Genomic DNA, 15372 nt, shown 5'->3' with positions numbered 1-15372 from the left:
GGATAAACCTGTGACCAGCTGACGTTGGCGGATCTAACGGACCCACAATGTCGATGCCCACCCTTTCAAAGGGGGTGCTAACGACAGGAAGTGGTTCCAGGGGAGCATTCAGCTTCACCCCTGTTTTCCCACTGGCTTGGCAAGACACACATGTCCGGCAGTAGGTATCGGACGACACTTTCATTTGAGGCCAATAAAAGTGTGGGACAAGACGGGCGAAGGTCTTGTCTTGCCCCAGGTGTCCTGCCAAGGGGATCTCGTGAGCCAACTCCAGAAGGAAGGCTCAATAACGTTGAGGGACTACCAAGGCTCGTGACGATCCATGTAGGGGTGCCTTGGGTTCACTGTAGAGGAGGCCATCCTCCCAGTAAACACTGTAGTTCCCTTCAACGTTCCCTGCTGCCTGGGCTTCGGCCTGTCGCCTCAGCCCCTCAAGGGTAGGGCACTCCCTCTGGCCCTGGCAGAATTCCTCCCTGGACGGGCCTCCCTCCACGTGCCACTCGGCCGGGATGGGTAGGTCCTCCAGTTTGGTAACGTCCCCCTCCGCAGACTCCTGGTCCACCACCTCCGGTGGCCTATCCGTCCTACGGGGTGCGGACGCCGAGGCAGGCTCCTCCTGTCCTCGGTTCTTCCCTTGACTGGCAGCTGGCTGGGCCTTTGTTCCAGGCTCCAGCCGGAACGAACTCCCTCTCCGGGTAGTCGCGGACCTTGTGCTAACACAGGCCCAGTCAGGTGTTCCCAGCATCTCAGTATGAGTCCGGTATTCCACCTCCTTCCAAGCGTTGTGCTCCATGTCATTCCCCAGCAGACAATCGACTGGCACGGCAGGGCTTACGGCAACTCGAAGTGAACCTGCAACCCCCCCCCCCCCCATTCAAAGGGAACCTCGGCCACCGGATAGTGGCCTGTTCTGCCGTCAGCCATCGCGGCTGGGTGGAGTACATCGGGAATTACCTGCTCTGGAGACACCAGTTGACTACGTACCATAGTCATACTGGCTCCTGTGTCTCTCAGAGCCTCCCCTCTTTGGCCGTTGATGGTGACCCACTGCCCATACTTTACCGTATTTGCGGGCACCTGGATCTTAGGAACCATCTCCCGTTCTCCCAGGGACACTAAAGTGACACCCGCCCACTCCCTTCCCTTAGTTAAGGGCATCTCCTCCCCGAGCACTGCACTAGCTACTCCGGGGGTCTTTCCTCCAATGGGAGGGGGTGGTCGTTTCAGGCACTTCGGATCTCCCTTATAGTGTCCAACGCCACTGCACTCGTAGCAATGGACAACCCTTGGCTGCTGACTCTGGCCAGGATTAGGGTTTCTGGGTGGGTTAGCCCTAGGGGTGAATCCTGTTCCCTTCCCTTGGAAGTTATTTTGGGGGCCTTTGGAGAACTCCTTTTTCTTTTTCCCTCCCTCTTTCTTCTGAGGGGCGCCCTGTCCGGCCTTTTGAGTATCCCCTCCAGTCCCCCTTGTGGACACCCGGGTACTAGCCCAAATGTCCGCCTCCTCAGCAAGCTTCCGGGGACTGGTCAGCTTGCTATCCACCAGGTGGTGACGCAGTTCAGGGAAACATTTCTCGAGCAGGTGTTCCTTCAGTACTAGATCAAACAACCCCTCGTAGTTCCTCACTTCACTGCCCTGAATCCAACCCTCTAGTGCCTTCTTTGCATAGTCCAGGAAGTCCACCCAATTCTGTGTGCCCAGTTTGTGACTACCCCTGAACTTCTGTCTGTACTTTTCGGGTGTTAGTCCAAACTTTCTTATGAGCGCCACTTTCATGGTGGGGTAGTGGGTCTGCTCATCCTCCTCGAGGGCCAATAAAGCATCCCTACCAGCTGGAGGCATGTACTTGTACAATCCCCCTCCCCAGTACTTCTCTGGAACCCCATGGGCCCTTAACGAGACCTCATAGGCCGCTAGCCACTTGGCAATATCGTCGCCCACCCCATAGCTAGCTACTATGTCCTTTGGCAGGTAGGGTTTGGGTTCCCTGGTGTACTCTTGTTCTTCGCTGCCACCGTTAGGTACAGGGTGTGCCCCGATTCTCAGGATCTGAAGATCTATCTCTTTCAGCCTTATCTCATGAGCCATCCTCTGTTCCTCCTTCTCTTTCTCCAGCCTTGCTAAGTCCCATGTGAGCTGTCTTTTCTCCCTCCGGTCTGTTAACTCCACTTCAGACAAGCCACCGCTAGAGGCACTGCTGCCCTTCCTGGAAAGTGTCCTGGGCCCCGCTGACAGGTTCCCCACCTCAGGTTGGTACAAACCAGCTCCCTCACTGTCGGGCTCTCTATCCCTGTCCTCCTCCTCAGCCTTGCTTTCACGGCGTGCCTCCCCCCAAGCCCTTAAGCTGGTTTGGAGTGCACCCTTCTTTGCTCCTGGGGGACAATACACCCCCTCCCGCTGACAAAACTCCCTGAGTTGGGCCACAGTGTACGTTTCTAAATTCTCCCGTACAAACTCCATCTTGCCCACTCAGGTCAGAGGACAGTTATTTGCAGTAACAATGCAGGGGGGTACCTTTAATAATACCTCCTCCCACCACCAGAGTAAATTTGGAAAAAAACAAAAACCCACAATTAGGAAGGCCGCTTTCAGAAAACTCCCGGTGTAGGCCTATGGACTACCCACAGTTATTGAGTATACGTAGGCACAGCTCTATCCCACCACTGAACACCAATTAACGTTGGAAATACTCCACTCCCACACCGGAAAGGGTTGGTGGTAACGGGGTCTTTCCAGGACATACAGTGGTAGCTTGGCTCGAGTGGTCAGGAATCAGGCACCGTGCTAAGCATACGCCATACCCATACAATAACCATGCGTGCATCCGTTCCAAAAACGACTCTACACCGTAAAAATTATGAAAATATCTTTCTTTATCTTCTTTTTCTCTTAGTTGCTGATTAGATAAATAATACACAATCACAATATACAAAGCTTTTTAAATAGTGCAGGTCAAATAAATACTGTCTTAATGATTCAATAAATAGGGGTGATCATAAATAAGGAAGGCATAAATATAAGTGCAATACATACAGGCAATTAAATATTCTGAGGCAATAAATACTGTAAACCAATAAATATTGTGCGACCATAAATACTGTGGAACAATAAATACAGTGAAGCAATAAATAGGTTAAATACAATAAATACAGTGCCCTCAATAAATAATTAAAAGCTGACAGTGACACTCATATAATCAGATCACATTTGAGATTACTATGGGCTGATTTGGCCCAGGCACAGCTTGTGGTGATGTGGAAGGCTTGAGGGTGTCTACTCCCTGGCTTGGACAAGGCTGAGGCCTAAACTGAGGTAGATCAAGGGGGGAATACTAGAGACCTGGCTCTCTCACTCTACACAACCCCTCTAAATTAGTCTCAGCTCACCCCTGGCACAGTCCAGCTGGTTCCAGCACCTCTCTAACCCCTAGAGTAGTCTCTTAGGATTCCACAGGGCCTTTGGCGCCCTCTATTCCACTTACTGCCCTTTTTCTGAAGCTCCGACGCCGCTGGAGTCGTGTCGACGCCGTGAGGCGGTTAGGGTTCGAAGTCGGCGGCCTCGGCACAATGTCAGTTCTTGACGACGCCGGTAGGCGGTTCCGGATCGATGTCGGCGGCCTCGGCTCGATCTCGACCTCCGATTCGATGACGTCGGCAGTCTTGGCTCGATGTCGACTTCGGGCGGCTCCGGTCCGATGGCGACCTCAGTTTCGATGACGTCGGCCGGCCTTGGCTCGATGTCGACTTCCGGCGGCTCCGGTGTGCGATCCCCACTCCCGACCTCCGATGCTCCTCTCCTCAGGTTTCTGGCGACTCCGGAGTGCGATCTCCACTCCCGACCTCCGGCACGCTTCACCTCGGTCTCCGGCGACTCCGGAGGGCGGGCTTCACTCCCCCGTCGACGCCGCTCACTCGACCTCGGGTGACTTCCTCCTCGACCTCTGGGACTCCTCACGACCTCCGTCGGCGCCCTCTCTCGACCTCTGGCGGCTCCGGGTACGACGTCTGCTTTTCCAGTCAGCGCCGCTTCTCCACCTCGGGCTCCGGGTCTCCAGGCTACTCGACGTCGGACTCCAGGGAAACCAGTTTCCAGGTCAGGATCTTGCTGTTCTTGGATTCTAAGGCCTGTTCCTGCTGTCCAGGTCCTTAAGTTGGTTTTTCTTGCTTCTTCCCACACAGGGCTCCAGGCTGGGCTCAGTCAGTAGGGACTAGTATCAAGGGTGGGTTTATGGACCCCACTCCAGGCACAAGTTTCCACCCCTGCTGCCTCACTCCTTCCTCCTTCAGGTTTCTGCTGCTCTCTCTTCACCAGTCAGGTGCCAACTGCCAGCTCCAACTGCCAACTCTGTCTTAGCTTCCCAACATTCTAAACCGCCTCCAACTGTCACAGGGTTCTGGAATGTTCTGGAAGGTGCTAGTAGGTTCCAGTGGGTGCTGGTGATGTCACAGGTGGCCACCATTTTGTGCTCCAGGCCCTCAGACAGAAGTTCCAGGGGTAGATAAAATGGCTCCCTGAATCTGCAGCAACACTAAAAAATCTGGTGGTTCCCAAAAAGGAAAAATTCAAACAGGGTTTGAGGCAAAAGTGGGACAAAATAAATAATGATGAGGAGGGACCACCCAAAGGGCTGACAGGTCTAACAATCTTATAATCCTAACTGACTCAGGGAACATGGTTGAAATTCGAGTTTAGTATGCCTGAACTCAGAATGATAAAATAAATCTTTTAGTGACGTTGGTTTTAACATTGTGTGTTTGAACATACCACTTTTAGAAAGTAGGTATTTTCTTGTCTAACCATTCAAGCCTGCTTCTGCTAGGTTGTGTATACCTTGTCTGGAGTTTGAGTGACAGGGGCTGGGGGATTCCAGGAGACAGGGTGAGTCAGCACAGGGCTGAATAGAGAGATCTGCATGCAGATGGGTGGGAGGAGTTGCACCTGGGACCTGAATAGGGCTGTGCCTTCCCTCCACAATGCTGGCTCCACCTCCGGTGGTGCGTCTGATGTCCCTGCCCTGTGAAAGGAAAGCAGGAGTTGTGTAAACAGAGTGCTCCAGGACTGACCAGAACTGGTTTGGACTAGGCAAAGGCCGCTCTGCCTTCAGAGAACAAAGAGAAACTGTATATAAAAAGGGGGACCCAGACCCCAGAACTTTAAATCACTTTTGGGAACCAAGAAGAAACCTTTGCTGAGGAGAGGAACCAGAGAGACTATCCCTAAGCTTGAGGATTGGCCTGCAGTGGTTGCCTGACTGCCAAAGAGAGGAGAAAGGAACTTTGTGTGTACTTTATTCTACTTGTGAAGGATCTCCAAGGGCTTGAGAAAGTGTTTGCCTCCTGCTGAAGTCTCAGGGACAACAGACTTCAACCACCAGCTCCCCAAGAGTTCTTTGGAAGTGCCTGCAGTTGTGTTGGGCTTTCTGAGGGACTCCGTGTCGCAAGGAGCTGGAAGCGCGACTCCCGAAGAAGCGTGTTGCCGCAGCCGCCGCTGTTGCATCACTTAAGAAGTGTGTCGCCGCTGCAGCTGTCGCATCGCAGAAGCGTCTCACCTCACCGGAGAAGAGGGTTGCAGCCGCTGTCATCGCATCACTGAAGAAGGGTGTCGCCGCTACAGCTGCCGCATCGCATCACCGAAGCGTCTCGCATCACCGGAGAAGAGTGTCGCCGCCGCTGTAGTCGCATCACTGAAGAAGGGTGTCACCGCTACACCTGCCGCATCGCATCACCGACGCGTCTTGCATCACCGGAGAAGCGTGTCACAGGGCCTGTCGCGGCTCAGAAGAATCATTGAGTCGCCGCGCGGCCGTTGGGCGTGCACGCATAGTGTCGCATCAAGAAGAAGATACCATCTTTGTTTCATTGCACCGGATCTTCATCGCATCACGGCGTTGGGGGTCGCACCGCCACGGAAGCGCAGTAGAAACAGACTCATCACTGTTCCTGCATGTAAGGAACCGACGCATCACCTTCCCTGCAACACTTTCATTGTATAGCTTTACGCATCCAAAGGTACATTGAACTCAGTGTCGCAATTTACCATCTAAAGAGAACTAAGCTAATTCTACCATTTTTAGTGTACAGTATTGTGGATTTTTGTCGTTTGTGGTCTTGTTTTAAGTCTATATAAAAGATACTTATTTTTATACTGCAACTTGTGTGGTGTCTATCTGTCGTGTTGTCACTGGGTTACTGTACGTGTTCACAAATGCTTTATACACTGCCTCTGAGATAAGCCTGCCTGCTCGTACCAAGCTACCAAGGGGGTGAGAAGGGGTTATTTTAGGAGTGTACCCCCCTACCCTGACTAGACACAAGGGCCCCTATTTGGTCAAAGGTTCCTACCTCTGCCAACTAGAGAGCCCCAGTTCTAACATAGGCGTCACCTGCGTCACCTCCCTAATCCTCAGTCCCGAAGACGCAGAGCCGGTTGGGCATCCAACGACGCTGAGACGGATGCTGATGTATCTGTACGGCTCTATGACATTTAACCTGCCCTATTCTAAATGGTTAAGGATGGACGAGGAGGGTCGGGAGGGGGAGCAGGACCCCTCAGAAATCCCGCGACCCCAGGACATGGACTGGTATGAGGAACGGGGTAATGCCAGTGGCCTGGACACCTTCCCAGATTCTGGCATGCTGCCTCCCCCTAGCCTGGCTACAGAGGAGGGGGCGTAATTTGCTATGGTGGTGCGTAGGGCTGTGGAGGTCTTGTACCTCCAGCTCCCTATGGTGGAAGTCAAGCCTAACGTCTTGACAGAGGTCCCGCAGTCTGCTGTCTGCAGCTCAGAACCCTTGCTGCCTTTCAATGAGGCCTTGACGGATGTTCTTCTGGTACCTGGTCTAAGCCCAGCACAGGGGCTCCTGTGAATAGAACGATTGCCCGCCGCCATCGCCTTGCACCGGGCAACCCAGCATTCCTCACCGCCCACCCCACTCCACAAAGGCTGGTGTTTCAAGCTTCCACTTCCCATGGAACATTCCCTTCCGCACTCCCGGATAGGGAATCCAAGAGACTTGAAAGCTTTGGGAAGATTTTTTTCTCTTCCGCCAGTCTAACATTGCGGTCGGTGAACACCGCATGCCTTTTGGGTCATTATTTCCATTTGATATGGGACATGGTTGTGCAGGTGCTGCCAAGAGTCTCGGAGGAGGGCCTTCGCTACTCTTTCAGGCTATTTTTAGACGGGAGAGATGCAGAAAAGTTTGCTGCCCGATGTGGCTTGAGCACAACAGACTCGCTTGGCAGAGCGATTTCCGCGACGGTGGCCATACTTCGCCACGCCCTGATGAGGATGTCTAGTTTTTCAGGGGATGTGCAAGCTAATCTAATGGACAATTGCCCTTTGATTGCTCCCATCACTTCGGTAACAAAGCGGCCCATGAGCATTTCAAGGACTCACGGGCTACAGCCCAAGTCCTTGGGCCTCACCGCCACATCCCTGCCTGTGTCTGCTTTTCGCTCCTTTCATGGCTACAGAAGGGGCTACCAACCGCCCCACTACTATTCTGGTCAGAGGGCCCGCAAGTTCAGCAGCCTCTACGGGGCCGTGGACGCGGTTCACCCCAACCCTGTGGTTCGGTAGGCCGAAGTTAAGCCAAGCCACAATCCCATCCTCCACCGCAAAACCCTCCTAGTTTGATTACTCGGGATCATTCACGGGCAGTTGGTGGCAGACTACGCCATCATATCTACCACTAGCAAAACAACACCTCGGACAGGTGGGTGTTGCAAATAGTCTGAAGGGGCTACTCCCTCTCCTTCAAGACTACCCCTCCATCTATGCCTCCAGTGTATGATCGGCTGAATGAAGATCACCTTGCCTTACTCCGTGAGGAAGTCAAGATTCTCTTGGCCAAGGGAGCTATAGAGAAAGTTCCCGGGCCAGAAATAGGCTGTGACTTTTATTCCCACTATTTTCTGGTTCCAAAGAAGGACGTAGGCCTTTGTCCTATCCTGGACTTTAGAGCCCTCAACTACTACCTCAAAAAGGAGAAGCTCAAGATGCTCACCCAAGCTCAGGTCCTGTCTGCCCTTGACCCGAAAGACTGGATGGTAGCGCTGCACTTGCATGGTGCCTATTTTCATATCCTCCTCCTGCCTCCCCATCGTCGCTACCTGCGGTTTACGGTGGGCCACAAGCATTTTCAGTTTGCCGTTTGGGTATTCACAAAGGTGATGGCAGTGGTCATAGCCCATCTGCGGAGATCAGGGGTTCCAATCTTCCCCTATCTCGACGACTGGTTGTTGAAGGTGGGCTCATCCCAAGCAGTTGCCTCACACCTCCAGACTACAGTGAACCTCCTGCATTCACTGGCATTCACTATCAACATGCCGAAGTCCCACTTGACTCCCACTCAGATGATCATTTTCATTGGAACGGTTCTGGACACGGTGCAGTTTCAGCCTCTATCTTGGATTTCGGTGAGAATGACTGAGGTTGTTGGGCCTCAAGCACAGTGTGCATCCTGCTGGTGGATCACGCACTGTGGTGCATGCGGGCTCTGCAGTGGGACCTTAAGTTACATTGGGCACAGCATCAAAGAAATCTCACCGACCTGGTTCAGGTATCAGAGGGCACTGCGAAAGACCTGCAGTGGTGGCTGCAAAATCGCAATTGGGTCAGAGGCAGACCCGTCTCCCTTCCCCACCCAGATCGCATAGTAGTGATGAATGCGTCTCTTCTGGGATGGGGTGGCCGTCTGTGGGAGGTGGAGATCGAAGCACTCTGGTCTCCGGCAGAAGCCAAGTTCCATATCAACCTTTTGGAGCTTGGTGCAATCCCAGTTTTGCACTGAAAGCCTTTTTACCATCCATCAAAGGAAGGCTAGTTCAGGTGTTCACAGACAACACTACCGCCATGTGGTACTGCAACAAACTGGACGGAGTGGGGTCGTGGACTCTGTCAAGAGGCCTTGCGCCTCTGGACCTGGCTGGAACAGGGCATTTCTCTAGTGGTTCAACATATGGCCAGTTCTATGAACGCCAGAGCAGATGAACTCAGCCGAAGGTGCCTTGCGGATCACGAGTGGCGTCTCTATCCAGGTGGTGCAAGGTCTCTTTCAGTGGTGGGGAGAGCCTTGGTTAGACCTGTTCGCCTCCCAAGAGAGCACGCAATGTGAGCAGTTCTGTACGTTGGCGTTTCACAGGCGACTCACTCGGCGACGTGAGTTGGGCTCAGGCCTCCTGTGTGCCTTTCTGCCCGTACCACTCCTTCCCAGAGTGCTCATGCAGATCAGGGGCGAACGGGCACAAGTTATTCTTGTGGCTCCGGATTGGGCACTGAGAGTTTGGTATCCCGAGCTTCTGGATATGAGCATCGATCCTCCGTTCGGGCTGACACTTTGAGCGAATCTTCTGTAGTTGCAGCAGGGGAGGGTCCTCCACCCGAATCTGTCCCCTCTCAAACCTCCCTTGCGTAGAGATTGAGCGGCAACAGTTTACAGCTTTTGACCTTTCTCCCTGAAGTCTGTAAAGTTATTCTAGCAACCAGGCGCCCCTCCACGAAATTGCTAAATGCCTGCCGATGGAACAAATTTTGTAAATATTGTACTGTTCGGTCCATTGATCCCGTTAGCTGCTTCTCTGACAGATATTGTTTTGTCTATCCTTTCCGTGGCCCAGCAGGGCTCTGCTTAGGGCACTCTGAAGGGCTACCTTTCTGCCCTCTAGGGTTTTCTTCGGCTGCCAGATCAGCCTTCACTTTTTAAATACCCTCTGGTGCAGAGGTTTTTGAAAGGGTTGACCCACTTTTCCCCCTTCTCCTTTTCTTTTGCCACAGGGGGATCTTAATGTGGCCCTTACTCTGTTGATATGCGCACTGTTTGAGCTGCTGCACATCTGCCCTCTACTGTTGCTCACTATCAAAACAGCTTTTTTGATGGCAATTACCTCTGCTAGGAGGGTGAGGGAACTGCAGGCACTGTCATCACAAACTCCTTACCTGATAGTCTTTCCAGACAGTGTTACTAAGAACTAGGGCATCCTTTGTCTAAGGTTGTAACTCCCTTCCATGTGGGACTGTCCGTTACTCTACCTACTTTCTATGCACCTCTGCATCCTTCCAAAGAAGCAGAGCGTCTCCACCATCTGGACCCAAAAAGAGCATTATTGGTCTACCTAAAGAGTTCCGGGTGGATGACCAACTCTTTATAGGGTATGTGGGAGCAAAGTTGGGGCGTACCATTCAAGAAAGGATCACCTCTTGTTGGGTCATCCACTATTAAAATCTGTTATGCCTTGGCAAAGAAACAGCCTCCTGATGGCCTTAGGGCTCATTCCAACAGGCCAAAGGCAGCCACCACAGACCTTCAGCGTGGGGTTCCAATTGCTGTTATCTGCCAAGTGGCCACATGGGTGTATCTGCACATGTTGCTAGACACTATTGCCTGGATTCTCAGGTTCACAAGGAGGGCCTGTTTGGCCACTCTGTTCTGCAGGATTTTCTCATCTACAACGTTCTGTAGTCCCTCCTTCGGGGAAGGTATTGCTTGGGTATCTGTTCAAAGGTAAGGAATCTACGGCTAGATGTCTCTATCAGATGGACAAGTTACTTACCTTTGGTAACGCCTTATCTGCTAGAGACATTATCTAGCCGCAGATTCCTTACCGACCCACCCATCCTCTCCGGACTGCAGAATTTTTTTAGTGTTAGGGCTGGTACCCTTTAGGGTTCTAGCAGTTCTTTTTTTAACACACCATGGTCACTCACTTCATGGCTCTGCGCTTCTGGTGTGGAAAGTCATGAAAAGTACTGGGAGCACCGGAATGGCAGTTATATTGATGACACGGACGTCACCACGACGCAGATGATGTCAAGTGGCGTCGTCTGACACCGCCCACCGGCGCGCAGGAGTATTACTACGAAACATCTTCTGGATCCAGCCTGATGCCTGGAAGTTCAAAGGTAAGGAATCTGTGCCTAGATCATGTCTAGCAAAGCCAAAATGTCTGCATAGGCAAAGGAAAGATGCAAGACCTATTGGCTCTGCCAATGCTTGTTCTTTAGAAGACCACGGTTAGGGCTGCCAAATTCCCAAATACAAGGTAACCTAGACTTGATATCACCACATGCTTCTTTCTTTTGCCACACTACACTTTCTGTATCTTTATCTCACTCTTGAGGGTACTCCCTTTCCTACATTGCTTTTCCTGTCTTTCTCTGGCTTGTTTGGGGTAAAATTCTGATGGTGAAAAATAAGTTGTGATCCCTAAAAATCCATTTTGTTTCCCACCCTTATTATTTGTGTATTCAGTTGCACTCTGTTTTGCCAGTCAGCAGTTCCCATGTTTGTAATCCCTTTTACTTTTTTAAAACACTTTTTCATTGAAAGTTTCATGTATACATATATCTGCAAATAGTTATATGTCTGGAACCACAAGAAAGAGCAGTATTGGCAAAAAAACAGAAGTACAGGTGTTATTGTTTGTAGTGTACAAACACAGCACTCAACTTCTCTATGGCCTTACTGCCCAAGACCATACCCTATAACAAAATCCTATTAAAAAAAAGATGTTTTTGTGAATGTTCACAAAACGTTTTTGATATTGAAGCATTCTCTTAACCCATGTACAAATATGCAATATGGGAGAGGAGTTGGCCTAACGGCTAGGGCGGTCGACCTCGAATCTGGTTAACTGGGTTCCAGTCTCGGCAATGACGCCGAACATCCTGTGATTCTGGGAAAATCACTTAATCTCCCTGTGCCTAACAAAAATGAATGTGTCCTCATGTAATGCAACTGGTGCTATGTAAAGTGCTCTGATACCTGATTCGGGTCAAGTTTGCGCTATATAAAACTCTGTAAAATAAAAAATGTCTCTACCAGATAAGGCGCTACTGTAGGTAAGTAACTTGTCCGATTGGCTGTGTGTGTGAGTATATGGCTGAGTGGGTGGCTGTGTGAGTAGGTGTATTGGTAAGTGAGTGGCTGTATGTGGGTGAGTGGGTGTGTGAGCGGCTCTGAATGTGTAAATGGGTGTGTGAGTGGTTTTATGGGTAGGTCAGTGGGTGTATGAGAGGTTCTGTGGGGGTGTGAGTAGGTGCGTGAGTGGGTCTGTGGATGTCATCACTGATGTCATTTGCGATGTCATCAGTGATTTCACTGGCCATGTCATGAGTAATGTAGTATGTGAGGTCATAAGTAGTGCATGTTATAGTTAGCTCAGGGAACTATAACTGCTGAATTTTACTCGTTTTGTACGAGTGAAATCTGAGCATACCTATAACGTCCCTGTAACCCAGGGTTTGTTTCAGTAAATTTCTAAGTTTAAAAAAAATTCTATTTACTAACTATAACGTCCCTGTAAGCTTTGGTATTTTATTTTTATTTCTGTTTTAAACATTTAGTGTAGCTTGTATTCTTTGAGAGTGAGTGCATGAGTGTCTCAGTTGGTGTGTGAGTGAGTGCTTGAGTGTCTCAATGGGTGTGTGTGTCTGAGTGGGCCTGGGAGTGGCTTCATAAGTGTCTCACTGGATGTGTGAGTGGGCGTGTGGGTGCATGTGGGTCTGTGAGTGGATGCTTGAGGGTCTGTTAGTGGGTGCGTGAGTCTCATTGGGTTTGTGAGTGGGTGTATGATTGTATCATTGTGTCTAGGTGGGTTTGTGAGTCTGAGTGGGTCTGTGAGTGTGTGGGTCTGAGTGCTCTAAGTTTTCCATTCTTCGGCTCTGTTTTGCCTTTTCTGCTCTTTTTTTCTCCCCTTTGTTTTGCCCTCTTCTGCTCGGTTTTGCCTTTCCTGCTCATTTTCTGTCCTCTTTTCCCACCTAAAAACCCCGGGGACCACCACCTACCCAGGACTTTACTGATAATAAATAGGGGTGCCACAGGACCGTCTTCCCCCCCCTCCATTTAGCTTCAAAAACCCGCAGGCGGCCACCTCCGTGTGGCTTCATTTTTGCCAAAGAAGGGGGGACATACTTCCTGGGTTTCTAAGTAGCCTGGGGACCACCACCTCCCCAGGGCCAAAAGCTTTCATTAAAGTGGAAGGGGGCCACGTGGTCCCCATCCCAGTGCCAATTTTGGACCTGGGGACTCCATCTCCTAGGGCCCGGCCCTAGAGATATATATTTTCTATTCAGGGAGTGGGCCATTCCAGTCTGATATCTGTTCTGGGGAACCCTATCCCCCGGGGCACAGCCATAAACAAATAGGGGTGGGACATGGCTCCCCTCGCCAGTCCCTTTTCGGTCCCGGGGACCCCATTCTCGGGCCCCCGCCTCTTGAATGTGGGTGGCCTGAAGCCCACCCAGGGCACCAAGTCACCGCCGTTGGTGACTATTGGGCGAGCATCAAGGCACCGTGGTCTCAGCTGGCTCCCCGCCTCCGGCAGGAGTAGGCATTGTTCTGAGAGGGAGCTGCTAAACTTGCAGCTCCTGGTCTGTGAGAGCAATCCTTTCGTCTGTTTAATCAGGCAGGTAAGCAGACAAAAACTCTGCTCTCAGCAAGCAGAAGCGGTTTCACTGCTCTCGCTTGCTGAGAGCGGAGTTCATGTTTTCTCTGACTTGACTGGAGCTGACAAAGCTCCCGCCAAATCAAAGCAAATACTTATGTAGCAGGAGGCGGCCTAGGGGGTGGCTATCCCCAGGGACATGTATGGCTCCAGGAGGGGGGCAGCGCGGCCCGGCTCTTTTCTTGTAAACATGCTGCCCTAGGTAGGTGGTTGTCCCTGGGGTCTAATGTGGCCTGTGAGGGGGGGCCGCACTCCAATTCTTGAAAAAAAGAATTGGCTCCAGGGAGGTGGTTGTCCCCGGTGCTTATAAAGCCTCGGGAGAGGTACCCTTTGCGCCCCCTCCATTATTTCAAATCCAGCCCCAGGGAAGTGGTGGTTTTCGTGCCTCAATGAGCCGTAGGATGGGGCCCTGTGCGCCCCCCTCTGTTAAAAAAGAAAAAAGTGCTCCGGACCCGGCCCACCCGGGGACTGTATTCAAAATAGGTGTGGGAGCTTGCGTTTTTTCTTATTTGCTGCGTATTTGCAAATGCATCTTGATTCCGCGGCAACATTAAAAAAAAAATGCTTTTATGCCCTGGCATGGTCCCTCTGGGAACCCATGACCAGAGCTGTGGTGGGGGCATCGGGGTATTCCTACCCTGCCCCTTTTCTATTTTAGGTCGAGCCTGGGCAGAGCTGCTCTGCGAGGCATGCTGTATTCAAGTATGCAAAACCAATACAGGGTTTGGCTTCTACACAGCAAGGCCAAGCCTACTATACTTAAATAACAAAAAAACGCCAATACTGCAACTGCCTTCAAACTCTAATCATGACTCATTGAACCAAAATCAATGTCACAACAACCACTGTTTCCGTTGGATTTAATAAAAAATAAAATGTGTCCCAAATTATTTTTACGGATAAGAAGTTATTGTTCCTTCAAAGAGGAATATATACTCCATGCGAATAATTTGAAAGAGAAGCTCCAAGTCCATGGCTATCCCAAAAAGCTCTTAAAGGGAGCGATGAAGAGAGCATGGTGGACGCCAAGGGAAACTCTCCTTGAGAGAAATAAAAAAACAACGATCGAGAGGATTGTTTGTGTGCCAACCTATTGTCCTACATCAAATTGGCTAAAGAAAGTAATCTATCAAAATTGGCATCTAGTTAAAAATCTTGACAAAAGACTGACAGATGTTCCATTGTTTGAGTTTAAAAAAGATCAAAGTATCGCAAATCAGATAGTACGAGCAGCATTACCAAAATTGAAAGCAACCCTCCGAGACTATGTAGGGCTGCCGCCAGTAAAAGGACATCACAAATGTGGCACGTGCATATGTTGCGAATCCTCAATGGAAGGAGAATTGTTTTCACATAATGCCATTCATTGGAAACTTGAGATGTTTTCCAATTGTAAGACCAAGTATGTGGTTTATAGGATAATTTGCCCGTGCAAAAAAACTATGCATAGGCAAGACCAATCAGGAAATTCGCCATAGGATTTTGCAGCACAAATCCAGAATCAGGAAAAACGTGCAAACAGCACCCTTAGTGAATCACTGGCATAGCAAAAAACATACAGAGAAAGATCTAAGATGGACAGTCGTTTCCAAGGTTGAGCAAGATGACAGAGGTGGAGATCTAGATGCTAAACTGACAAAAAGAGAAGCAATGTTGATCATTAAATTCAACACAGCAGTTGATGGGCTTAATGAACTTTCAGAAATTTACAAATTATGATTTTTCCAATCATTCTTTAATTTATTTCTGGGCACTAGGACTATACGTAAAGCCATAATGGTACTTGTATAAGGAAATACATGCAGTCGGTTCTTATTTTTACATCTTGTGTATCTGGTAAGAGTGATCCTTATTAAAGAGTTGGACAAGATGCACTTCAAAACCCATAATGCTTTATTATAAACTGTTAATCTTTATAAGAAAGTC

At 50.3% G+C, this 15372-nt stretch overlaps 1 protein-coding gene across 1 annotated transcript in view; it reads left to right on the top strand.

The window, feature by feature from the left end:
- Positions 1–15372, top strand: part of C11H2orf68 (chromosome 11 C2orf68 homolog) — a 98120-nt gene that overhangs the window by 49207 nt on the left and 33541 nt on the right. The gene's annotated exons all lie outside the window — the stretch shown is intronic.

Source organism: Triturus cristatus, chromosome 11 (assembly GCF_964204655.1).
Source record: "Triturus cristatus chromosome 11, aTriCri1.1, whole genome shotgun sequence".
NCBI lineage: Eukaryota > Metazoa > Chordata > Amphibia > Caudata > Salamandridae > Triturus > Triturus cristatus.
This window is presented reverse-complemented; position numbering and strand designations above follow the sequence as displayed.